The sequence below is a fragment of the Salmo trutta genome, chromosome 20 (assembly GCF_901001165.1).
Source record: "Salmo trutta chromosome 20, fSalTru1.1, whole genome shotgun sequence".
Taxonomy (NCBI): domain Eukaryota; kingdom Metazoa; phylum Chordata; class Actinopteri; order Salmoniformes; family Salmonidae; genus Salmo; species Salmo trutta.
Genome location: NC_042976.1, coordinates 39,380,014 through 39,407,807, shown reverse-complemented (window position 1 = coordinate 39,407,807; position 27,794 = coordinate 39,380,014). Strand labels below are relative to the sequence as shown.

General features: G+C 42.7%; 1 pseudogene; it reads left to right on the top strand.

The window, feature by feature from the left end:
* The window catches only part of LOC115156372 (myosin-IIIb-like), a 99,831-nt pseudogene that overhangs the window by 51,971 nt on the left and 20,066 nt on the right, over window positions 1-27,794 (top strand).

Genomic DNA, 27,794 nt, shown 5'->3' with positions numbered 1-27,794 from the left:
TCATTGTAAATACACAAGCTTACATTTCAAACATACAAGAAGTGGTCACAGACTGATTTTAATACATCACAATTATTTCTATTCATGTACTATATAAGTCTGTATGTTCCGAGTTAGTGCATACTCTGCATCACCCAGTACAGTACATTTAACTCCATAGAGTTTTCTTCACTTAATTCCACTGGGATGTCTGAAATGCTACATATTGGTTCAACATATTTCACAACTCCAAGACAGTACGATGTTCCTCTCTTCATGTTAAGACATTCTCTTAAGAATTGAAATGTTCCTTCAGCCATGCAGCAGGATGACACAACGTGCCCTTTGTTCTCTTTTTCGTAGTCTGCCTTTCATCCCACTGGGTTGCATTCCTCTATGCTTCATCAAGGTGCCAACCTAGTCCTCCATCTACCGTACATTCGGGAAAGTATTCAGATCCCTTGACTTTTTCCCTATTTTGTTACAGGACAGCCTTATTCTAAAATTGATTTTTAAAAATGTGACTCATCAATCTACACACAATACCCCATAATGACAAAGCAAAATTAGGTTTTTGGAGATTTTCGCAAATTTATCAAATATAAAAAACTGAAATATCACATTTACATAAGTATTCAGACCCTTTACTCAGTACTTTGTTGAAGCACCTTTGGCAGCGATTACTACCTCGAGTCTTCTTGGGTATGACGCTACAAGCTTGGCACAACTGTATTTGAGGAGTTTCTCCCATTCTTCTCTGTAGATCCTCTCAAGCTCTGTCAGGTTCTATGGGGAGCGTCGCTGCACAGTTATTTTCAGGTCTCTCCAGATATGTTTGATCGGGTTCAAGTCCGGGCTCTGGCTGGGCCACTCAAGGACATTCAGAGACTTGTCCCGAAGCCACTCCTGCGTTGTCTTGGCTGTGTGCTTAGGGTCATTGTCCTGCTGGAAGGTGAACCTTCGCCCCAGTCTGAGGTCCTGAGCGCTCTGGAGCAGGTTTCCATCAAGGATCTCTCTGTACTTTGTTCCATTCATCTTTCCCTCGATCCTGACTAGTCTCCCAGTCCCTGCTGCTGAAAAACATCCCCACAGCATGATGCTGCTGCCACCACCATGCTTCACCGTAGGGATGGTTCCAGGTTTCCTCCAGACGTGACGCTTGGCATTCAGGCCAAAGAGTGCAATCTTGGTTTCATCAGACCAGAGAATCTTGTTTCTCATGGTTTGAGATTCCTTTAGGTGCCTTTTGGCAAACTCCAAGTGGGCTGTTATGTACCTTTTACTAAGGAGTGGCTTTCCGTCTGGCCACTCTACCATAAAGGCCTGATTGGTGGAGTGCTGCAGAGATGGTTGTCCTTCTGGAAGGTTCTCCCATCTCCACAGAGAAACACTGGAGCTCTGGGAGAGTGACCATCGGGTTTGGCCGGGCGGCCAGCTCTAGGAAGAGTCTTGGTGGTTCCAAACTTCTTCCATTTAAGAATGATGGAGGCCACTGTGTTCTTGGGGACCTTCAATGCTGGAGAACATTTTTGGTACCCTTTCCACGATCTGTGCCTCGACACAATCTTGTCTCTGAGATCTACGGACAATTCCTTCAACCTCATGGCTTGGTTTTTGCTCTGACATGCACTGTCAACTCTGGGACATTATATAGACAGGTGTATGCCTTTTCCAAGTCCTGTCTAATCAATTGAATTTACCACAAGTGGCTCCAATCAAGTTGTCGAAACATCTCAAGGATGATCAATGGAAACAGGATGCACCTGAGCTCAATTTCAAGTCTCATAGCAAAGGGTCTGAATACTTATGTAAATAGGGTATTTCTGTTTTTTACAATAAGGCTGTAACGTAACAAAATGTGAAAAAGGGAAGGTGTCTGAATACTTTCTGAATGCACTGTATATGTCTATGCATGCACTCCATGCAGAGAAACTTAAGTAATACTTTTGTATAGTTTCTCTATTCACAGGGAATGTTTTGAGTCAGCAGTCAGATTCTGATGCCCCTTTTACTTCGATACCACAAGTCACATAAGAATATTCTTTGATAATGCAACACTATGTTGTGTCACTATAAGCCAATTACGCCATGGTTTTGACGAATGATCTGCTCTGACAGTAGTGGATGGCATTTAACATTAACTGCCTCTGGATTAGTCTCTGGGCGTAAATGGTGCTGGTTATGGGGGGGCGGGGGTTATGGCTGCCATAATCTCATTTGCTTGGTTGCTGACTTGAGTTTCCAGATCACATTTATTCAAAAACGAGAGCGGGAGAGCGGGAGAGATATCCACCAAGCCTCTGCAAACTCAGCTTTGCGAGGCTGCTCTCTTTCAACTTTGATTGTCCCCTGTGTCGACAGCTCGATCCATAGCATCTGAAGGACAAGGCGCGCACTGGCACTCATAAAAGAATGTAGGGAGGTGTCATATTGAACGCGGGATTGCTTTTTAATCCCGGGTACATTGACTATTCTTGTCAATAGAAACCCAATACAACTGCCAGCTTGAGCTTTTTTTCTATATGATTCTTGCTGGGCTTAATTTTCAAAGTGAACGCATAGATGCCAGGGAAGGCTTTTTCTCATTTTCTCCCTCTGCGTATCTGTGGTGACAGCCCCATGCCAAGAGCAACACGCATGAAGCAGAAACGATCAGTGTGATCCTCCAACACCGCCTGTTCCCTAAGACAGGAAGACCTGATAGGAGATGGACCCCCTCACTTCCTCCTATCCACTTACAACACCCCTACAGCCTCTCGTGATTAACCCTCTGGTGAATACACACCGTTTTGTACAGTTGTGATGATGACTCGGAATATTGAGAATAGCCACGGTTGGGTTTTCAGTAAGAGGATGTTATCTGGTTTTAAAAAGGAAGATTTAGTGGAAAGGTGCAGGCTTAGTCAGAGAGGTGATTTACCTGAGCGATTGACAAAACGTTTTGCTGATGGCCCATGCACGTTGTAAGGCATGAGCCTACATACTTGACTCAAAAAAGGATTCCATTGCCTTTAAAGTGCAGCGGTGACTCCTTCCCACTCCGTATGTGCTCACTGTCAATGCTAGACTAATATTACCAACAGACAGAAACCGACTGTTTCATCTCAATCTGCCATTAACTTTATTACAGTCTTATGATTTAAGGTTTACTTTTAGGCTGGACATCTCAGGTGCTGGTATGTTTCAAGAAAGGAAATCTTTGAGCGGAGTGACAGTTAAGCCATGCACTAATCACGTAGTCATAAGGGAATAGGGAATCACAAGGAGAATGAATTAATAAAAGCTGCCGAGGAATACATGTATAAAGATGTATAAAGAAGTGAGAGTGTCCGTTACGAGGCTTAGGTACAACTGTCATAGTGTCCCTCATCATCAAAACACAGCCCCTTCATCTCCCCTTGGTGGTGTCATGCAAGTGAGAGGCGTGAAAGCACAGCGACACTTGATGGGCCCGTTCGACACTCAGCCGCTAATTCATCATGACAAATGTGCTCAGATGATCTGGCCCAGCAGCACTAATGGGGAGAGGAGAGACCGACTCCAATTAATCCATCCAGCTTTACTTTGGGCTAATTGGAGCGCGTCCCTGCTTCTGCACTGGCCTAGCAGCTACCTGACACCATTTATCTGTGGGCACCATTTTGAGAGATCCATTTTTTTGTGTTTGACTGAGGCCTGTAAGATGTTTCACTTTTATTTTTCCACCGAAGAGCTCTTCTCAAATTTGACTGACTGCCTCTTACGTAGCAAAATTATAAATAGTTTTTTTTACATTGGATAAATGTAGAGACTTGTAGCAGTTGAGGAACAATGGGAAAGTAATTCTGCTTTGAAAGTTGATAAACTTGTAACCTCATTTTTGAGAAAATGGCCCTTGAATGTTTTAGTACACCTACTGGAGAGCTCTTCTTTGTCTACACCCATTCAGCATCGTTCACACCCTCTTAAGCCTTAGCCCCACCCATCTCTTTAAATATTCACAAGTGAGGCCATACGCTAAACAGAGTGAGTAGTTTAGTAAACAACCAAAGATTTCAAGACTAAAAGTGGTAAAAGTAGTAGCCTACAATAAGGAAAAACGGCATGTAAAAATACACTATCTAGTCCTTAGCCTATATCCTAATCTGTGACGACTCTTTCTCTTTGCTTTTGTTTTCCTTAATAGGATGTCGGTGGGCAGAGCCAGGAGGGTCGTCAGCAAAATGGGACAAACGTGAGCTCGGGTGTGTCCCGGGGATAAATATTCCTTTCCCCCATACATTGAGGAGACTCTCTCCACACAGACACACTGTTGTTTTTGGTTGTGGCAATTTTAGGGCCTCTTTTTGTTCATTTGTTTTGGCACCTCTCAACACCCCTCATTATCACCATCTATGCACGCATCCACTCACTCTTGTAGACACAGGAGGCAGATGGTTTGAGTCTCTGATATTTATTGTACAACAAGGGGCAGGCAAGAGGCAGGTCGAGGACAAGCAAAAGTTCATAATCCAAGTTGGAGTCCAAATGGTACAGGGCAGCAAGCAGGCTCAAGGTCAGGGCAGGCTGAATGGTCAGGCAGGCGGGCTTAGTGTCAGAGCAGGCAAGAGGTCAAAACCAGGAGGACTAGAAAAAACACACTAGGAAAACAGAAACTCGGAAAACACGCTGGTAAACTTGACAAGACAAGACGAACTGGCAACAGACAAACAGAGAACACGGATATAAATACACTGAGGGTAATAGGGAAGATGGGTGACACCTGGAGGGGGGTGGAGACAATCTCAAGGACAGATCAGGGTGTGACAACACTACTGACTACACACACACCATTGTTATTTAATAAATATGTTTGTCATTTCTGTATCTTCGTGTTGTCTCCCTCTTTGTTACGAGCTGGTTCGTAACAAATCTGACTTTGGTACAGGTCATGTTCTTCACATTACCGTCTCTGGTAAACACACACTATATCAAATGAAATCTACGTTTATTTGTCACATGCACAGGATACAGAAGGTATAAACGGTACAGTGAAATGGTTACTTGCGTAGTAGCAATATCAAAAACAGGAAGTGAGAAGATACATTTTTTTTATAATTATGAGAAGATGTTTAAATGACGCACTTTTCTAAATTGATGGGTCATGTGAAGGAAATGCTATAACTACCACCCCCCCCCCCCCCCCCCCCCAGACACATCTAAGTGGATGGGTCACTATTGTCTAGACATGTACACATGTTCATGAAATACACTAGATGGCCGTAATCACCCCCAGACACAGCTGGCTGACTTGATGGCTCATGTAATCATCAGGTGAAGTGGAGTCTTTTGTTTAGACATGTTTAGCTAGCTAAACAATGAACCGGCATAATCCCAACTCATACTACTACCAATATAAACATTGTCATAGCTGTAGTATGAATCTACAGGTAGCTAAAGAGCTAACCAACTAGGTTCAATGTTATCTTGTTAACATTAGGCTATAACTAGCAATGCAAATGGCTTTCTTATTCAAGTAATATTACTACACAGATCATACACGTAACGTTAGCTAGCGAGCCAGCAACCTAACGTTCTCCAGCTAGCAAACAGTACTCTTTAACTTGCAATGAAAAATTACTTTCTGAAAAAATTAGAAACGTATATCTTAAAATGTAGCTAGACTCTTACCCATATACATGGCTGAACGCTTCACAGCAGACTGGAACCATTTAACTTAGTTTTGTTTGTAGCTACATCTTGTTTGGCCAGCATTGTCAAGTCACTAAGGTTCACACTGACCGTGGCATGTGCAGAAAGTGGCCCATCACTTTTTACAACTAATCTGTCGATAGCGCCTGCTAAATTCAAGGCATCAATGTTTAGAAAAGTTGCAAAACATTTGTAGTTCTCAACGGCTAACAAATCTTTCAGAAACGTGCGTTAAAAAAAGGACTATCAACACATACTGAGCAGCTCACATTATAGACAGAAGCATGCTACATGGCAGACCAATCCAAACTCATCTCCCGGCATGTCCAGCCCATCCATTATATCAGCCAATCATGGCTAATGGGAAGGTTCCTGGCTTTTTTCGTGGCTAAACCAACTAGGCTCGTAATTTAACAATTTACTTGTATTTACGGATGTAATAAGTTTGTTATTAAAGCACATGAAAGTTCACATGTTCCAGAAGGCATTTCTGACAAAAAAAGCATTTTGATAAAAAATGTATGTTTTTTTTATTTTATTTTTTATTTCACCTTTATTTAACCAGGTAGGCCAGTTGAGAACAAGTTCTCATTTACAACTGCGACCTGGCCAAGATAAAGCAAAGCAGTGCGACAAAAACAACAACACAGAGTTACACATGGGATAAACAAATGTACAGTCAATAACACAATAGAAAAATCTGTATACAGTGTGTGCAAATGTAGTAAGATTAGGGAGGTATGGCAATAAATAGGCCATAGTGGTAAAATAATTACAATTTAGCATTAACACTGGAGTGATAGATTTGCAGATGATGATGTGCGAGTAGAGATACTGGTGTGCAAAAGAGCAAAAATAAATAACAATATGGGGATGAGTTGTTGGGTGGGCTATTTACAGATGGGCTGTGTACAGGTGCAGTGATCGGTAAGCTTCTCTGACAGCTTATGCTTAAAGTTAGTGAGGGAGATATAAGACTCCAGCTTCAGTGATTTGTGCAATTCATTCCAGTTATTGTCAGCAGAGAACTGGAAGGAAAGGTGACTAAAGAGGAGTTGGCTTTGGGGATGGCTTTACCTAGCAAAGACTTATAGATGACCTAGAGCCAGTGGGTTTGGCGACGAATATGAAGCAAGGGCCAGCCAACGAGTGCATACAGGTCACAGTGGTGGGTAGTATATGGGGCTTTGGTGACAAAACGGATGGCACTGTGATAGACTACATACAATTTATTGAGTAGAGTGTTGGAGGTAATTCTGTAAATGAGATCGCCGAAGTCAAGGATCGGTAGGATAGTCAGTTTTACGAGGGTATGTTTAGCAGCTTGAGTGAAGGAGGATTTGTTGCGAAATAGGAAGCCGATTCTAGATTTAATTTTGGATTGGAGATGGTTAATGTGAGTCTGGAAGGAGAGTTTACAGTCTAACCAGACACCTAGGTATTTGTAGTTGTCCACATATTCTAAGTCAGAACCGTCCAGTGTAGTAATGCTAGTCGGGCGGGCGGGTGCAGGCAGCGATCAGTTGAAGAGCATGCATTTGGTTTTACTAGCATTTAAGAGCAGTTGGAGGCCACGGAAGGAGTGTTGTATGGCATTGAAGCTCGTTTGAAGGTTTGTTAACACACTATCCAAAGAAGGGTCAGAAGTATACAGAATGGTGTTGTCTGTATAGAGAATCACCAGCAGCAAGAGTGACATCATTGATATATACAGTGAAAAGAGTCGGCCCGAGAATTGAACCCTGTGACACCCCCTTAGAGACTGCCAAAGGTCCGGACAACAGGCCCTCCGATTTGACACACTGAACTCTATCGGAGAAATAGTTGGTGAACCAGGCAAGGCAGTCATTTGAGAAACCAAGGCTGTTGAGTCTGCCGATAAGAATGTGGTGATTGACAGAGTCGAAAGCCTTGGCCAGCTCGATGAAGACGGCTGCACAGTACTGTCTTTTATCGATGGTGGTTATGATATTGTTTAGGACCTTGAGTGTGGCTGAGGTGCACCCCTGACCAGCTCGGAAACCAGATTGCATAGCGGAGAAGGTACTGTGGGATTCAAAATGGTCGGTGATCCGTTTGTTAACTTGGCTTTCGAAGACTTTAGAAGCCAGTTTACGTTCAAATGCTTCTCCTGTGACATATGCTTAGTTTCCTGAAACGAGTATATTATGGATTCTAATTGAATTTTATTTGTCACATATTCCAAATAAAACAAGTGTAGACTCTACCTGTGAAATGCTTACTTGCGAGAAACAAACAACTTTGTTCTGAAACTCGTCAGTCTATTATTGTTTTGAGAAATGAAGGCAATTCCATGCGAGAAATTGCCAAGAAACTGAAGATCTCGTACAAATCTGTGTACTACTCCCTTCACAGAACAGAACATGGAATAGCCTTAATTTCTCAGAACAAGAATAGACTGACGAGTTTCAGAAGAAAGTTATTTGTTTCTGGCCATTTTGAGCCTGTAATTGAACCCACGAATGCTGATGCTCCAGATACTCAACTAGTCTAAAGAAGGCCAGCTTTATTGCTTCTTTAAATCAGGACAACAGTTTTCAGCTGTGCTAACATAATTGCAAAAGGGTTTTCTAATGATCACATAGCCTTTTAAAATGATTAACTTGGTTTAGCTAACACAATTGGAACACAGGAGTGATGGTTGCTGATAATGGGCCTCTGTACACCTATGTAGATATTCCATTAAAAATCTGCCGTTTCCAGCTACAAAAGTAATTTCCAACATTAACAATGTCTACACTGTATTTCTGATCAATTTGATGTTATTTTAATGGACAAAAAAAATTGCTTTTCTTTCAAAAACAAGGACATTTCTAAGTGACCTATACATATATACATGTTTTTTTAGCTGATAAATCAATCAATCCAAATTGTGCAGCGGCCATTTGGTGAAACAAAACACTAAAAAGTTGAATGACGTTCAGAGATTGTCAAGCCAAGCCTTTAATACTGGGTAGGCCTACAAAGTAGGGATCGATGTATTTTCTGTTTGTCAAGATTGACATAGTCTATTTATTGTGGTGTTGAAAACGCAAACCATGATATTGAAGCTCCCGATGTTGATATGCTTTGTTTCTTGGTTGTGTGGTGCATTGGCACAGAGACCTGTTGGTGGAAAATGTGTTGCACATATTTAATAGAACTTTTAATATGGCATCCACATGTAGAAAATCTGATTTCCCCCTAGCTGATCATTGTCTGCAGCCGGCTCTGACTGTAGTGTAAATGAAACAGGCAGGGAGAGTGAGCTTGTTCCTGGTGTTCGGCGAACCCTCAACTTTCTGGCCCATAGCCCTGCGGGAGATCAACTGTGCCACAAAAACAAGTGACAAAGTCCATAGCCACATATATAAACACAGGGTTGCTACAGTTATTGTTATTTGCTGCCGTAAACATTATTTTGAGTTCATGTGAAGGGGGAGGGTGTGCTTTTTTCTTTTACAGAGTCAGGACCAGCCCCCACCCCCCAGTAAATATCAAACTGTCTCTCATGTGTTTTGTCAGACATAAATTGTAATTTCTGTCATTCCATTTCTTAGCCCTGTTTACAATGAGAATTAAATTGTTTTTTTATTTTACCAGGTCATTTGACTGAGAACACATTCCCATTTACATCAACGACCTGGGGAATAGTTACAGGGGGAGAGGAATGAGCCAATTGGAAGCTGGGGATGATTAGGTGGCCATGATGGTATAAGGGCCAGATTGGGAATTTAGCCAGGACACCGGGGTTAATGCCCCTACTCTTACGATAAGTGCCATTGGATCTTTAGTGATCACAGAGAGTCAGGACACCCGTTTAACGTCCCATCCGAAAGACGACACCTTACACAGGGCAATGTCCCCAATCACTGCCCTGGGGCATTGGGATATAGATATTTTGACCAGAGGAAACAGTGCTTCCTACTGGCCCTAAAACACCACTTTCAGCAGCATCTGGTCTCCCACCCAGGACCAACCCTGCTTAGCTTCAGAGGCAAGCCTGCAGTGAGATACAGGGTGGTATGCTGCTGCATGATTTCATAGTTTATACAATACTGTGCTTCTGTACATTTTCTGTTTGTTTGCGGTAGCGGTGCGTGGGTAAAATCACTGGGGAAGCCAAGCCAGGGAAAAAAAGACATATTACAACCTATGTGTTGTGATAATTGTGTTGTTTGCTCTATAACCTGTTAGTTCATATGCCTCTACTAATCCAGCACCATTTCAACTTCAACATCATCTAATCACCTCTGCTTAGTCTAATACAGTGACAACTAAAAGATACTAAAAACGATTTAGTCCAATCAACGTAAGCTATATGAATATTCTGTGGCTGTCCATGGTACTGGTGTGTGTGTGTGTGTGTGTGTGTGTGTGTGTGTGTGTGTGTGTGTGTGTGTGTGTGTGCGTGCGTGCTTGCAAGTAGAATAAAACATGTTAACTCACCCTACTTGTAGAGGAACGGCAGCAATGCCATCCTCTTCTTTTTCATTTTGATGAAACTGTCTATGACTCTGTCATACAGTACACACTAAATGCGGAAGACACATTTCAGTTGAATGCATTCAGTTGTACAACTGACTAGGTATCCCCCTTTCCTTTTATTTTTTGTTGTCCTAGGCTACCTGGCTAAAATGCTTGCTTGCTAGCCTAACTTCCTTTCATGGGCAATGATGCACCAGCCTACTACTTCTAGCTACATGTTTAACATCCATCCTCTCAGGCTTGGGGCACAATGTATACGTTTATGATTGGATCAGAATCGTTGTTATAATCATTGGCCAGTACGGAGAATTAAGTGAAACCACAAGTCCAAATCCCTGTCTCCATCTATGGCTAATTTAGGAATGGGACAATTTTAGCTAGCTAGTTAGCCACCGGAAGACAACAACACAACGAGATGCAACAATTCCATTTTATTTCTTTGGATTCTGATGATGTCATTGGTGTGAAGCCAAATCCAACCTGGCTTCCCTTTACACTTTTTTTGGTGTGACAGGACCATTCGCAACTGTGCTCACTCAGTTTAGCTCAACCCTGATTGGCTATTATTTTATATATAAAAACTGATCAGGGAGACCAAATGCTCGCTAGCTTCCCTTGCATTCAATGCTACCTAAACTCAGCAAAAAAATAAATGTCTTCTCACTGTCAACTGTGTTTATTTTCAGCAAACTTAACATGTGTAAATATGTGTATGAACATAACAAGGTTCAACAACTGAGACATAAACTGAACATGTTCCACAGACATGTGACTAACAGAAATGGAATAATGTGTCCCTGAACAAAGGGGTGGGTCAAAATCAAAAGTAACAGTCAGTATCTGGTGTGGCCACCAGCTGCATTAAGAACTGCAGTGCATCTCCTCCTCATGGACTGCACCAGATTTGCCAGTTCTTGCTGTGAGATGTTACCTCACTCTTCCACCAAGGCACCTGCAAGTTCCCGGACATTTCTGGGGGGAATGGCCCTAGCCCTCACCCTCCGATCCAACAGGTCCCAGACGTGCTCAATGGGATTGAGATCCAGGCTCTTTGCTGGCCATGGCAGAAACACTGACATTCCTGTCTTGCAGAAAATCACGCACAGAACGAGCAGTATGGCTGGTGACATTGTCATGCTGGAGGGTCATGTCAGGATGAGCCTACAGGAAGGGTACCACATGAGGGAGGAGGATGTCTTCCCTGTAACGCACAGCGTTGAGATTGCTTGCAATGACAACAAGCTCAGTCCGATGATGTTGTGACACACCGCCCCAGACCATGACGGACCCGCCACCTCCAAATCGATCCCGCTCCAGAGTACAGGCCTCGGTGTAATGCTCATTCCTTCGACAATAAACACGAATCCGACCATCACCTCTGGTGATTTTACACGTGGTCTGCCACTGTGAGGACGATCAGCTGTCCGTCTTGTCTCCCTCTAGCTGTCTTAGGCATCTCACAGTACGGACATTGCAATTTATTGCCCTGGCCACATCTGCAGTCCTCATGCCTCCTTGCAGCATACCTAAGTCACGTTCACACAGATGAGCAGGGACCTTGGGCATCTTTCTTTTGGTGTTTTTCAGAGTCAGTAGAAAGGCCTCTTTAGTGTCCTACGTTTTCATGACTGTGACCTTAATTGCCTACCGTCTGTAAGCTGTTAGTGTCTTAACGACCGTTCCACAGTTGCATATTCATTCATTGTTTATGGTTCATTGAACAAGCATTGGAAACAGCATTTAAACCCTTTACAATGAAGATCTGTGGAGTTATTTGGATTTTTATGAATTATCTTTGAAAGACAACGTCCTGAAAAAGGGACGTTTCTTTTTTTGCTGAGTTTATGTGTGGCAACAATGTCATACTCTTTCTGACCAAAATGTGTGACTGTCAGACCCTAAACACAATGTCATTGTTATTACCGTTGAATAAATTACTATATGCTGTTTCAAATCATATGTTGTGGGCTGTCTTGACCACAGCTGTGTGTGTGATGTGACAACACATTCCTTTGGCATGAAGTGAAGCCTTTTGGCAAGAGCAGGACGTTCCTGTTCTAAAGTTAGACTTGATCTGAATTTTAATTCATCCATGGCAAATGGATTTGTATCTCTCCAGAGATGCAAAACTGTATGAGTCATACTGTAGAGTATGAACGGATTGTTTGTCCGTTGGAACAAGAAAAGTGTGATTTCATGCCATAGTTGTTTTAGGTGAATCATTCTCAGCTATTAGCCCTTGAGAGCTGACCTAAAGTGTTGTAATTATCATGAAAGGAATGACCTCATCTTAGTCCATTGAAGTACGAGTCTATGAAATCCAGGATGATTTTTTTTGTCTGTCAATTCAGCTTTTGCTTCAAGAAAAACAAAGGTTTTCCTCGGAGGGTGCACTTCAGCCTGGTTAATGCTGCCTCCTGTTTCTGGAGCCGTATTTTTCTAAGGTTGTGTGTGGCACATCTGTGCAGCTATTGTTTATTCATGGCGTAAACCCTTTGAAATGTGTTAAGATACTTCCCACTCATTATAAAAATCCTGCCACCCATGGATTAGGACTTTGATGTCACCAATCCTGCTTCAAAGGCTTATTTCGCTGCTATTAATCACAGTTTAGCCTCTGAAGATATAGCCAGAGAAAACATTTGGACATCTTGTGCAGAAACTTTGAAATGTTTCAGACTGTCTTGCATATGCTTGGTTCATATCCTCTCGTCTGTGTGCAGGAGGGACTGTAGCACCGCTGTGCAGACAGCTGTGCTGCTGATTCCATAAAATCCAGCTCAGACTGGTCCTAAACTGCCCTTTCTGTCTACCTGAAGGATTACCCAACACACTGGTCCACACAATGGAACTGGCCTACTCTCAGAGTCATGCTTGTTGAAAGCAGGAGTTAACTTGATTTTCCTCTCTATGGCAACTGTAATACTCTGGATACAGTAGTTGACTTTTTCTATTGAAATGATTGCTCTGTATAATAGACAGTATACTGTAACTGCCAAAATAAAGGAAACACCAACATAAAGTGTCTTCATAAGGCGTTGGGCCACCACGAGCCAGAACAGCTTCAATGCATAGATTATACAAGTGTCTGGAACTCTATTGCAGGGATAGAACAGCATTCTTCCACGAGAAATTCCATAATTTTGTGTTTTGTTGATGGTGGTGGAAAACTCTGTCTCAAGCGCCGCTCCAGAATCTCCCATAAGTGTTCAATTGGGTTGACTGGTTACTGAGACGGCCATGGCATTTGGTTTACATGATGTTCATGATAATCAAACCATTCAGTGACCACTCGTGCCCTGTGGATGGAGGCATTGTCATCCTATAGGGGGCATAGCCATGCTAGCCAAAATAATGGCCTTCCCAGCAGTTTTATACATGACCCTAAGCATGATTGGATGTTATTTGCTTTATTAACTCAGGAACCACACCTGTGTGGAAGCACCTACTTTCAATATACTTTATGTCCCTCATTTACTCATGTTTCCGTTACCTGTATGTGGTATTGTATTGACGTGTTGCTTTGCTGTGTTGGTTTGAACAGGTAATCTGGCCACTTCCAGGGCGAGAGTCACTGCTGCCTCAAGGTCACTGTCACCCCAGCTCAGCTCAGGACACCACAAGGTGGGCTCTTTCTCCCTTAACCCTTTATACAACTCAAAAACATCATGGTGGTGGCTATTATTTCATCCAAGTTGAGACCATATCACTCCTTATATAAGATTACAGGCATTACATCAAAAACAAACAGTAGAACTCAAACACAACAGCATTCGCTTGTGACTTCCATTAAAGCAGATTGATTTGAATCATTTGAACACTGAGAACCATTTGAGTCCATTTGCACCATGCTGTACCTTTAACTGCGATCCCCCTGGCACTACAAGGATGAATTGTCAAAGGGGGCATATCTCAGTGGTTCCTTCTGTCAACAGCTGGTGAGGAAGGAGGCTTTAAATGCTGATTGCTGATACAGACAGCTTGCTCTTACAATTCCTGTTGTAAAGAACAACATGTTGAATTGGAGAAGTTTGATGGATGTTAAAGGCCTCTAGACAGCGTGAGGCCACAGTTAGGCCATAAACAATTACATCCTGCTACAGCCCTCTGAAAAGGCTATCTGGGGTTATACCTCACCTATAAACTAGTGTAGTAAACCTGACTTTTGCACATTCCCCCTCACTGTTGCTCTTAGTGTACCATAAAAGTAATTGTCAGCGATTTATACAAATAATACTCTGCTGCTCTATTCATCTTTCACTGTCTGAACTAACCTCCTTTAAGGAGAACCATTCAGTAAATCATAATGTCTAGTTAAGATTTTGTCCATTCTCAAATATTGTATATTAAGAAAATACTTCTCACGTTAGGATTTTTGGTGTTGTACCCCTTAAAGGGAATGTCACATTATTTACTTCTTGATTAAATTGTTTTTACCCTCATCTCATCAATCTACACACAATACCTCATAATTTTTTTGCAAATGTATAAAAATAAAAAAATTATTCAGACCCTTTACTTAGTACTTTGTTGAAGCACCTTTAGCAGCGATTACAGTCTCGCATCTCCTTGGGTATGACTCTACAAGCTTGGCATACCTGTATTTAGGGAATTTCTCCCATTCTTCTCTGCAGATCCTCTCAAGCTCTGTCAGGTTGGATGGGGAGCGTTGCTTCACAGCTATTTCCAGGTCTCTCCAGAAATGTTCGATCTGGTTCAAATATGGGCTCTGGCTGGGCCACACAAGGACATTCAGAGACTTGTACCAAAGCCACTCCTGCGTTGTCTTGGCTGTGTGCTTAGGGTTGTTGTCCTGTTGAAATGTGGACCTTCACCCCAGTCTGAGGTCCAGAGCGCTCTGGAGCAGGTTTTAATCAAGAATCTCTCTGTACTTTGCTTTGTTCATCTTTCCCTCAATCCTGACTAGTCTCCCAGTCCCTGCTGCTGAACAACATCCCCACAGCATGATGCTGCCACCACCATACTTCACCGTAGGGATGGTGCCAGGTTTCCTCCAGACATGACGCGTGGCATTCAGGCCAAAGAGTTCAATCTTGGTTTCATCAGACCAGAGAATCTTGTTTCTCATGGTCTGAGAGTCCTTTAGGTGCCTTTTGGCAAACTCTAAGCGGGCTGTCATGTGTCTTTTACTGAGGAGTGGCTTCCGTCTGGCCACTCTACCATAAAGGCCTGATTGGCGGAGTGCTGCAGAGATGGTTGTCCTTCTGGAACGTTCTCCAATTTCCATAGAGGAACTCTGGACTTCTTTCATTGTGACCATCAGGTTCTTGGTCACCTCCCTGACCAAGGTCCTTCTCTTCTGGTTGCTCAGTTTGACCGGGCGGCCAGCTCTAGGAAGAATCTCGTGGTTCCTTTTAAGAATGATTGAGGCCACTGTGTTCTTGGGGACCTTCAATGCTGCAAACACTTTTTGGTACCCTTCCCCAGATCTGTGCCTCAACACAATCCTGTCTCGGAGCTCTACTGATAATTCCTTCAACCACATGGCTTGGTTTTTGCTCTGACATGCACTGTCAACTGTGGGACCTTATTTAGACAGGTGTGTGCCTTTCCAAATCATGTCCAATCAATTGAATTTACCACAGGTGGACTCCAATCAAGTTGTTGAAACATCTCAAGGACGGTCAATGGAAACAGGATGCACCTGAGCTCAATTTCGAGTCTCATAGCAAAGGGTCTGAATACTTATGTAAATAAGGTACTTCTGTTTTTGTTTTTTTATACATTTGCACACAAAACAACCTGTTTTCGCTTTGTCATTATCATCAATGTTTTCTTTTTAAAATCAATTTTAGAATAAGGCTGAAACGTAACAAAATGTAGAACAAGTCAAGGGGTCTGAATACTTTCCAAATTCACTGTATCTTCTACCTCATCTTTCTTGAGTCTAATGATAGACTAAAGGTAACATGTGGCCGGTTCACTTACGCTGTGGTTTGACATTCTGACATTTTAATGCAGTCTTTGGAAAGGCATCAAACCACCTTATGAGCTACAGCAGTGGTTCCCATCCAGGGGTACTAGGGCTCCTGGGGGTACTTGACGTATCCACAGGGGGTACTTGAGAAGACTCATGAGACCATTGGCCTACTGGTAAAATACACATGAGGGGGTACTTCAGGGGTACTCCTGTTAGAGCAAAATTGAGTTGGTGGTACAGTAACAGAGACAGGAACCACACTATACCTGCTCTGTGAGAATAAAGTACCTGCTAACGGTTTGTCAAACGCTGAAACATGACTGATGTAAAATGCATGCTCGCTTTAGCTCAATCAAAGTCGGTGGAAAGTTCAAAACAGTTCATCGATGAGAAGCTCATAAAAGTTATCATCGCAAACAAATGATGGAACTAGTGCAGACGTGTGGACGGCCCTGGTTAAAATACACGAACAGAAGTAGTTGAACAGAAAGAGGATAATTGCTGGTACTTCTATCTGAACAGCATTGAACATAGTAAACTGTCAGAACATCCAATTACTCCATGAAGTTATTCAGAAAATGTTTGACATACCTTTCCCCCTGTGCTGAGATGAAATAAAGCATTAAGATATGCACTTTGCTGTGTAGACTTACTATGAAATATAGATTGAGTCATACATTTTGATGAAGCCATGATGTGTGAGGACCGTTAAAGTGCTTATATTGTGTCCTCGTTAACCCGTTGTTGGAAGGACTATCTGGTTTGGGATGGCAAGCCTCATTATACAGAGCAGCGTTAGCTGCAATTCTCCCATGGCCCTACACTGTTGGCTTTAAGTGCTTATGGTGCTGCTGCCCTACAGAGACAACACTGAACAAGCAACAATGTACTGTTTTCCATCCCATTGTGAGGAAGGAATTATTGTGACAGCTTGTGTTTAGGTGGACACCATGGAAATGATGCGGCACCCTGAGGAAACCACCAACATGAGGAGACAGACATCTCCCTCACCATCATCATCATCATCACTATACCCAATCGTTCCATTTCAGCAATGTTTTTCATTTAACTCCAATACAGTACAGAAATAGAAAAGGGTTTTCATTTTTGATTCGATTTATATCCACCCGTGAATAAGAATGTCAGTAAGAAGATTGTTTTGCTGACACAATGACAAAACAGCATCAGCACGATATTTGGGAATTCCACAACGACCGTAGGAAATAATGCATAATGCAAATAATAATCCCTGTTTTCTTGTTTGCTCCACCCCCGTCGCCTTGCTTTGTCTCCTCACTGCGTTGGCAGTACTCCCTGATGGATCTACTGTCTAAGATGGTGGTGGGTTGGCCCCACTTTGTGCGCTGCATTAAGCCCAACGATGACAGACAGGCTCTGGGTTCCTGTAAGGGGTGGGTGATGGTGTGGCTGCCTTACACTGGAGTCCCGGAGACAGTGAACATCCGCCACCAGGGCTACTCCCACCGCATCCTGTTTGAAGAGTTTGTTAACAGGTAACAACCGCGCTGTACTGGGCGCCGGGGCGCTAGCTGTGCACTCACGCTGAGTGTTGACACAACCCCAGAGTTAGAGCAGAACAAGTGCACGGCGTGTGCTACATCACACAAAACACGGCTTCCTTAATTGGAAAGGAGTTAAAAAGTTGAGCAGAGCAAGCGGCTCACTAATTGGCAGTCGTTAGTGATAGCATAAGACTACATCTCTTAACTGGGTGGGTTCACTTCACGGAACTGGGAAATAAGGTCAGAATTCAAACAGAGAGGAACTCTGAGGCTGAGGATAGACATTTTAATTGATTTCTTTACTATTCATGAAGGGTTTGTTTTTGTGCTCTGTGTCCTGGACAGAGTATATATCTGGTATAGGAGCCCATTATTCCCTGGGTGGTTATCGTGAATGATGAAATTGGGTTACTGACTTTTTTCTATTAGATACAGGATATTAGATAAGGTTTTTATTTGTTTTCCCAGTGTCTGGCAACATCTGCCAATGTGAGAGGTATGAGAATTTCTTCCGTTGAAACGGCCTAATAAAATATTAAGCTTAGATTTGATTTTTATCCACACAAAAAAATCCAAAAGCAGGTATTTAAACCTTCTTGAATCCTGTCAAGAATAAAATACATACTCAGACTCGGTCCTTGGGGAAATGTAGGAAACCTACGTTTGATCAATTATCCTTTGAAAAATATTCCAGGCACCTCCAATGGGGAGCTTTAATACGATATCAAATGTAATTAGCTTGGGCTTGTGGCCTGTGTAAAAAGCAGTGAGACGGCTGGTTAGTTCCGCTGCTCCAGGGGAGCTTTTAAAAGATTGTGTGTTTAATTTAGCCTGATTTCTTGCAGAAAACCCTCAATGACCATATGCTGTTCTTCTGCCTGTCCCAATTCTAGGACGGTGTTGGTGAGGCTATTTTCACAGTGTTAAAGGTGACAGTTCACCTGACAATGGGCTGTTAACCCTCAAATAGAGTGTGTGTGTGTGTGTGTGTGTGTGTGTGTGTGTGTGTGTGTGTGTGTGTGTGTGTGTGTGTGTGTGTGTGTGTGTGTGTGTGTGTGTGTGTGTGTGTGTGTGGTAAAGGGGGGCTAGATTCTCAAACGTTCAAACGCTGCAGTCCTATTGTGTTAATGGATGGAATGGACCTATCTATTGTTTGGAGTATAGGAGACCGTATCTTAGCATGTCCCTGGCTTTCTGTCCTCCTTCAGGACTGCAACCTTGCGATTGAGTCCACCCCATCCCATCCAAGCCAGGCAGAAATAATACTGACAGACTCAATAGTTAAACTGCACCTTAAGTGGAAAACTGATTTAAATGTGTGCTCTCATATCAAAGGCTCGTCTGATGTTACCAAGGAGTGTGCTTTGTATTTGCCATCAAAGAAATAACAGGTATCAACAGGAATTAGAATGAAAGGCTGTGGGATGGGGTGGGGGGTGTTCAAATATGTTTTTCTTCCAGCTCCATTGTTTCTTTGACCAACACCAGAACACAAGGAATGAACCAGCAGTTTGGGAGCCTTGATGTCCCTGAACAAACAGTTATATCAGCTCTGTCCTGTGCAGGTGTTTTGTAAACTGTGACAGGCAGGACAGTCAAAGCCTTAGACAATGAAGTAGAGGCATTCCATGGAGTTGATTTACACAGATTGGCCCTGATGGGCATCATCTGTGTAGTGATTGAAATAAGAGAGCGTAGTCCGTTCAAAAAGAGCTCAGACAGTAGGCCTCTGTTAGCGGCTCATGGCTCAGTGAGTCTCGTTTTCTTTGTGCACTGTGGGTGGACCCATGCCTCTGATCCATGCATGGTCATTCATTTAATTTAGATTTAAATAAAAATTAAATAAACTTGTATGAAGGAAGAGTCTCTGAACGGTCTGAAAACATCAATTCACAGCAAAACATATGATTACGATATACACTATATATACACAAGTATGTGGACAGCCCTTCAAATTAGTGGATACTGCTATTTCAGCCACACCCGTTGCTGACAGGTGTATAATATCTAGCACACAGCCATGTAATCTCCATAGACAAACGTTGGCAGTAGAATGGCCTTACTGAAGAGCTCAGTGACTTTGAACGTGGCACTGTCATAGGATGCCACCTTTCCAAAAAGTCAGTTTGGCAAATTTCTTCCCTGCTCGAGTTGTCCCGGTCAACTGTAAGTGCTGTTATTGTGAAGTGGAAACGTCTAGAAGCAACGAGGCTCAGCCACACAAGCTCACAGAACAGGACCGGCGAGTGTTGAAGCACATAGTGGAAAAAAATTGTCTGTCCTCGGTTGCAACACTCACTACCGAGTTGAAACTGCCTCTGGAAGCAACGCCAGCACAAGAACTGTTCGTCTGGAGGTTCATGAAATGGGTTTCCATGGCCGAGCAGCCACACTCAAGCCTAAAATCACCATGTGCAATGACAAACGCCGGCTGGAGTGGTGTAAAGCTTGCCGCCATTGGACTCTGGGCAGTGGAAAAGTGTTCCCTGGAGTGATGAATCACGCTTCACCATCTGGGTTTGGCGCATTCCAGGAGAACGCTACATGCCCGAATGCATAGTGCCAACTGTAAAGTTTGGTGGAAGAGGAATAATGGTCTGAGGCTGTTTTTCATGGTTCGGGCTAAGCCCCTTAGTTCCAGTGAAGGGAAATCTTAACGCTACAGCATACAATGACATTCTAAATTATTCTGTGCTTCCAACTTTGTGGCATCAGTTTGGGGAAGGCCTTTTCCTGTTTTAGCCTGATGGTGCCCCATGCAGAAAGCAAGGTCCGTACATAAATGGTTTGTCGTGATCAGTGTGGAATAACTTCACTGGCCTGCACAGAGCCCTGACCTTATCCCCATCGAACACCTTTGGGATGAATTGGAACGCAAACTGCGAGCCAGGCCTAATCACCCAACACCAGTGCCTGACTTCACATAGGCTCTTATGGCTGAATGGAAGCAAGTCCCCTCAGCAATGTTCCAACATCTAGTGGAAAGCCTTCCCAGAAGAGTGGAGGCTGTTATAGCAGCAAAGGGGGGACCAACTCCACATTAATGCCCATGATTTTGGAATGAAATGTTCGACGAGCAGGTGTCCACATACTTTTGGTCATGGAGTGTATGATAAAGGTCAGACAGTAAAAGGTCAGATATCTTTCCCTCGCCCCTTTTTCGTAGGTATTACTACCTTGCTTTCCGGGCTCACCAGGTTCCTGACACCAGCAAAGAGAATGCCGTTGCCATCCTGGAGCGGGCCAAACTAGAAAACTGGGTCTTAGGGAAGACGAAGGTAAAGTGGGGATGATTATCCAGATACATTATAGTAATGTTTGTTTCCAAACCTATGTCTGGCATCTCAACTCTGTCCATGGATTGAGGTGCTTCAATGTTAAGCTCCCTGGGTGTACTGTGTGTCAGTTGTTCCTGAAGTACTACCATGTGGAGCAGCTGAACCTGCTGCTGAGAGAGGTGATAGCACGGGTGGTGGTGATGCAGTCCTACATCAAGGGCTGGCTGGGGGGCGAGGCGCTACCCCCGAGAGGAGGAGAAGAGAAACCCCGAAGCCATCATCCAGTCAGGTATACCTCCACCTGGCATAATCTGGACTAGTTTTCGTTAAAGAGATAAGTTTGATAACCACAGTGTGAACTATAGGGGCCAAAAGAGCAATGCTTCAGAGAGTAGACAATAAGAGCTCTGAGAGTTCAAAGGGATCTAGCTCATTGCCACCTGGTTGTGGTGTGTTTTGAAGTGGGATCTCGTGCTGTAGGTGCTGTCTATGTTGTTTCACTGAGGTTGATCAGTAGCTTTTTTCTCTCTGTAGCCTGGAGGGGCCACACTGCCCGACAGAATCTCAAGCAAACCAGAAAGGAGTGGGAAGCTGCAGCTGTTTGCATAAAATCAGGTAAAGCATTGGAGATATTGTTGTATTGTTCTCAGAAGTACTCAACACACTCAGTAGGGCACTTCTGGAATTGATGTCCAGTTTATGTGCTTGGGGGGGTTTTCTTTCAATATTTTTAAGAGAAATGAATAAAAGACAGAAAATCGTAAGGTTTCATAAAATACCTTATTGATCTCAATAAGCATTCCATGAAACAGTAATCATTCATTAATAATGTATAAAGAAAGGCTTTTGAAAGTTTGGGCAGCATTTTGGTCTCCATGTTTCAGAAGAACAGTGCATATTGAGATCTTTTTTTCCTTTCATCTCTTTCCCAGTAAAGGCAAGAGAGAGGCTTATCCCTTCTGTTTCCTCACAACTTCCTCTCTCAAATTCCCAGTCTATTACACTGCTCTCACATACCAGAAACAAGATGCCTTTTTGTACTGTCAACCTTTTCATCTGAAATGTAAATTAATTCTTACTCAGTGTGCCTTGACGAAGATCAAAGTGAGCACATTAACCTTTTCGGGCCTCCCCCACTCCTTTGAGCCTCTCGCTGGAGGACAAGGGAGGGTGCCAAGAGGGGGAGGGTTGAGGAGGGAAGATGAGGGCTGGGGGAGGAGACTTGGCGTTGTTTTATGTGGCTCCTAAGGGCTGCCCTCATCTGGCACATGGAGCATCTCAGTCGCCTGCTCACCTTGTGTAATTGTCCTCCATTAAAACACTTGTAAATAACATTGTGGAATGGGTAAACAGGTTTTTTGGTGTGAGAAAAGCTCCACTGTCAGCCCTCGCTCGCTATCTCTTTGTAGAAGTGCACATTGATGTGTTTGTGTGTGGGCAGGAGGGCTGTGGAAAGGGCCCGACCTTACATAAGTGGGGCCTCAGCCCCCCAGACGGAACACTCCAACATGCTCACATTGTGTGTTTGACTGCAGTTTATAGCCTTTGAGGTGGGCCTGCATTTGCATTTTTTAAATAAACAGATGCCTTTCAAATGTATGAGCCTGGTGGCTCCTCAGATCTCGACAGGGCCTGGGGGGGCTGCTAACCATCGATCAGATTAGACCATGGAAAATAGAGCTGCTTAACAATGTACTGCAACATGGTTTTCCACTGTGTCAAATTTTACAACTAAAACACTAAGCCCTTTGACTGAATAATGTGGATTGCCCTAATTTGATACATCCAAAAGAGCTGAGGTTCCCCTTTTTATTCACATATTGTTTTGAAAATGAAACCCTCCTTTTAGTACTGGATAACGTCTTTGTTTACAGAAATTGTCAAAGACTCCAGTCACCCAAGTCATAGACTGTTTTCTCTGCTACCGCACGGCAGAGGTACCTGAGCACCAAGTCTAGGACCAAAAGGCTCCTTAACAGCTTCTATCCCCAAGCCATAAGAGTGTTGAACAATTAATCAAATGGCCACCCGGACTACTTACATTGACCCCCCCCCCTTGTTTTTACACTGCTGCTACTCGCTGTTTATTATCCATGCATAGTCGATCTTCAGCCAGGCGCAAGAGGCCACACCACCGAGGACATGCATTTTTGGGTCAGTTTCAGTTATCTCTGTCTCTGTTTGTGTTTATGTATCCGTTAGGCCCTAATGATTAGGATGCTCCAAAGTTCAGCCATACAGACAGCAGGGTCCTCCACAATGCCCCTAATAGGGTATGATATTCTGTCTTTGCAGGTCATTCGATCTGAGCCTGGTTTGCACCCCTGTCAAGCTCTTTCTCAAGTTCTTACAAAAGGACCTCCGGTAGAGACCACAGTCATGGGGCAAAGGGGTTTGCATACCAGTCACTCAACCAGAGTTCTACTGGGCAGATTTATTTCCTCCCCTCTTTAATGTATTGTTGTTTCAACCACCAGGAAGCTCCTCCTCTTGCACCACATCTCCTTTTTATAAGTCTAATAAATATCTTTCCACCGAGATAGCGCACTTGTCTGACCACTAACGGGGCTGGGCTCTGAACTGGTCTCCAGATGTAAGAGCTGAACGCCTTTTGTGTTTACTCAGCATATGGCAGACTAGTCATTAAGGAAGTATGTGCAAAGCAGGAGAGCAGCAGCTGAACTGCAGTATACATGGTGTCTGGCCAGTGCTGCTCGCAAATCCAACCTAGCTGACTCTCACACTCTCCTTTAACACTTGTTCTTTCATTCAAGTCCCCTATTTGCTCTCTCTTGCCTTAGTATTTAGAATAGTATTGGTTTATTCCATAATCTTTAAATGTTAAAGGTCCAATGCAGCTGTTTTTATCTCAATATCAAATCATTTCTGGGTAACAGTTAAGTTCCTTACTGTGATTGTTTTCAATTTAAATTGTAAAAAAAGGAACAAAAATAGCAATTTCTCAAGCAATCATTTTGCTAGGACTGTCTGGGAGTGGTCTGAGTGGGGAGGGGAAGACTGAAAACTAGCTGTTGTTGGTCTATTAACGGATTTACTGGTGGTGCCACCAGACAGGCCCAAACCCCATCCCACCAAAACAGACTGCATTTTCAGGCAGTCTTTTCAAACGGCTCTTACACAATTCTTTTAATATTTTTTTTATTTAACCTTTATTTAACTAGGCAAGTCAGTTAAGAACAAATTCTTATTTACAATGACGGCCTACCCTACTATAAGGGCATTATCATAATTTTCACAATTTCACAGGATCATTCCAACCTCATAGTGTAGAAATATATATAAAACACAGGGAAAGGATGTTTTTGACTGCATTGGGTCTTTAAGAGTCTGAACTGACAGGTTTAAAATGCAATTTTTAGAGGGTAAATACATAGAAAATCCTTCCCACTTGGCACAAACTGGTTGAATCAATGTTGTTTCTACGTGATGTGTCAACATATTGTGATATGGAATCTACTTGGTGTTACAAGTTTTGTTTTTTCAATTTATGTTTTTAGGTTGGACTTTAGCACGTATAGCTTGTCAGCACGTAGGGCACACAGTTTGGTGTCACCTCGTTAGTCAGTATGTGTTACACCAGTGCTGGCTTGTCATCTCGTTAGTGGGAAGGTGTTTTCCCTATGCTCCAGTTGTCTTGATAGATGCGGAGGGTTAACACCTTTAGTTGGCTCTCCCTATTTAGATTTCTAGACAAACAATCCTTTATCCGACTTCCCCGATTTTCATTTTGCTCCACGTTTTTGGTTTGCTTCCTGTCTTAAAAGTTTGGTATGGGTTTTTCTTTTGTTTGCCTCTTAGTGGGCTCTCATGGTGGGTGTTTTTTAGGTCCCAGTTCTTTGTTGTAACACAACTTTCAGTGGACACCCCACATGAGTGGATTTTAGAACCCCTCCTAAAACCCCACCTGTTTCGTTTTGGTTGTTGTCGCTGACTCTTTGTTAGTTCCCCCTTCTGTTTGAGTCACATTTTTCATTTTCTTGCTGGGGAACGTAACAGTGGAAAATACATTGGACTTTTGGAATACAGTAAATCGCCTATTAACTTGTCGACAAGTTAACACGTATGTTGGATTCACGTCTCCAACTAAACGAAAAATACAAGTTAAAAAATAGGATTAAGCCAGTGGCTCAAATGAAACTATCCAAGCATTAGATACATCTTTTTTAAATGTTGATATTTGGTTGCATTGTCAACCAAACACAATTCAATATTACTTTTGTAACACAGTAAATAGCCTAAAGTTAAGGCTATCTTACAAACTAATGTAACAGTATTTATTCAACCTTCAAATGAGTAACACATAGATGGCCACATTTTGAGGTTACTATAACTACAGTATACATGTCTTACGTAATCATAGAAAGAGCGCATGTTCAACATAGCATGCAAAGGTTGCAGGACTTTGGAAATCCTCACAATTGCTACAATAATCTGTGCAGAATCTCAAACAGCATTGATCACTTGCACCTTTTAATGTAATATTAAGGGTAAAGGGGGCTACCTAGTCAGTTGTACAACTGAATGCATTCAACTGAATTGTGTCCTCCACATTTAACGCAACCCCTCTGAATCAGAAAGGTACAGGGGGCTGCCTTAATTGACATCCATGGCACCCGGGGAACAATGGGTTAACTGCCTTGCTCAGGGGCAGAACAACAGATTTATACCTTGTCAGCTCAGGGATTCAATCCAGCAACCTCTCAGTTACTGGCCCAACGCTCTAACCACTAGGCTACCCGCTCTAACCACTAGGCTACCCGCTCTAACCACTAGCCTACCCGCTCTAACCACTAGGCTACCCGCTCTAACCACTAGGCTACCCGCTCTAACCACTAGGCTACCGGCAGGCAGGCAGTTACCTGCAATCCAGGTCATTTGATTGTGCTATTAGACGAAGCACAGTGATAAGATATCTGACATTGTATTCCAACTTTGTTGTGCTTTTAAATGGTTGAAAGCGCAGTGATAACACATTTAGATGACAAATAAACCAAAAATCACACATTGTTTTCCCATTGGAATTTAGTTGTGCTTTTAGATGGTTGAAGGATAGTGATAACACATTAGGAATTCAACAAACTTCTGTCTTTCCTTTTTGAGTGGGTCAATAAATGTTGAAATCTCATTGATCAACGTCTCAACCAAATATTACCCAAATGTCCACGTTGAAATGACGTGGTGAACCCAGTGGGTTGGGTTTGGCACTATATTGCCAACTGATGCACAGATCCTCTATTTTGATGGAGGAGATAAAATCTTTATTCATTTCAACTTTTGTTGACATTGTCGGTCAAGGCAATGCATCTCTCCAGACTCTTACTAGATTTTTACATCTGAAAATGTTATGCTTGTTGTATACCCGGGCTGAGTTTTTCTTCTGGGAATTTTTCTCCATGTTTACAATCATATTCCCTGGTGAGAAAACTTCAAAACTCAACTTAACAATTCTGTTTAATCAGTGTTGGAATCGCTCCATATAGATTTATTGTGACGTGATCTGGCACATTCTCTCCTTTTAAGATCTGCGTGCTTTTACCTAGACACTGTTACTTTCCCCTTTTATATCCCTCAGTGCACACTGTCTATGTTTATGTCCATCTCCTAAGGTTTCTATTGCATCATACTGCCAAATGTGAATAATATTCTCCGTTTTTGTTCTATTGCTCCTGTGTCGTGTGTCTTTGAATTTTGATTATATCTACTGTACCACATTAGATCTATGGTGATAGGGGGTTTAGGGTCAGTCCTCTAAACTATCTTTTTCACCTTTTGTCGATATGATGGCAGACACATTTTCAATGATGATAGAGAGAAGGTAAGTTTATATCAGAGAAATTAAGCATTTTAGCATGCGGCTCTAGCTTCAGCTATGTATTCATAATACTGTACTTCTACAAAGCCCCTTGAACATAGATTATTCGTGAGAGTTTTTTTTTGAGTCCTTGAGACAAAAGACTTCTCTTGCTCCAAACTCCATCTCAGAGGAGAGACAGGGTGGTACGGGAATGGAAGAATCAAAAGGCTGGAAATTCACTGCTGAGAATAAATGCTCGCTGTTCCCTGAGGTGATTTGTCTTTGCGCTTCTCTTTCTACAGATGTAAGAGCCCTTTTTTAGTAAAGACCTGAGGTTCTTTGGTACCACTTTGATATCCTGCTCGAATTCAATATGTGAAATAGAAGAGCCACTCCGTGACTTGGAGCACATCACAGTCTTTGAAGTCTGATCCAATTTTTGCTGCTCACCATTTGATGTTGAAAGGATGAAATGAGGAAAAGGTAGAGTTTTTGCCAGTAACTCTGCTGAGCATATGTAAGATTAAAAAAGCAAAATCCTTTGGAGGATGTACTTAGAAATGTTAAGCAGATTAATACTTTCCTATAGCTCTTTTATTTAAAGATAACATTAAATATGATAGGACGTCTGTGTGTGCTGTTATTTTCACCCTCACAATTAAGTCAGTGTGCTGCTATTTGCAGGAAGGTAGGGGTAATAGAGGGGCCAATGCGATTGCATTAGCATGTGATTAACATTGCAAAACACATTCATGGGTTCTAGTAAATGCGTCTGCCAAAACAGTAAATTCCAAATAAATGAATTTGAATCCAGTAACTGAGTAAGAAACAATAATAAGACATGACAATAAGACATGACTATGAACCAATAATAAATAGGCAGCCTGCTTTTACTTGTCTGTCTGTCTGTCAGTCTATGTATTTTCTGTTTCCATTGACAGTATTCTTCAGGCTGTGTTTATGCCTCTTCTTTAAAGGTTGCCTCCGACAACCGTGATAGACAAGTGAGAGACAACAGCCGAGACAAAGGGATAGAAGACACAGTAGAGAAGCCTTGCAGGGAGACAGGCAGTCTGCGAGACACACAGTGTAAACAAGGT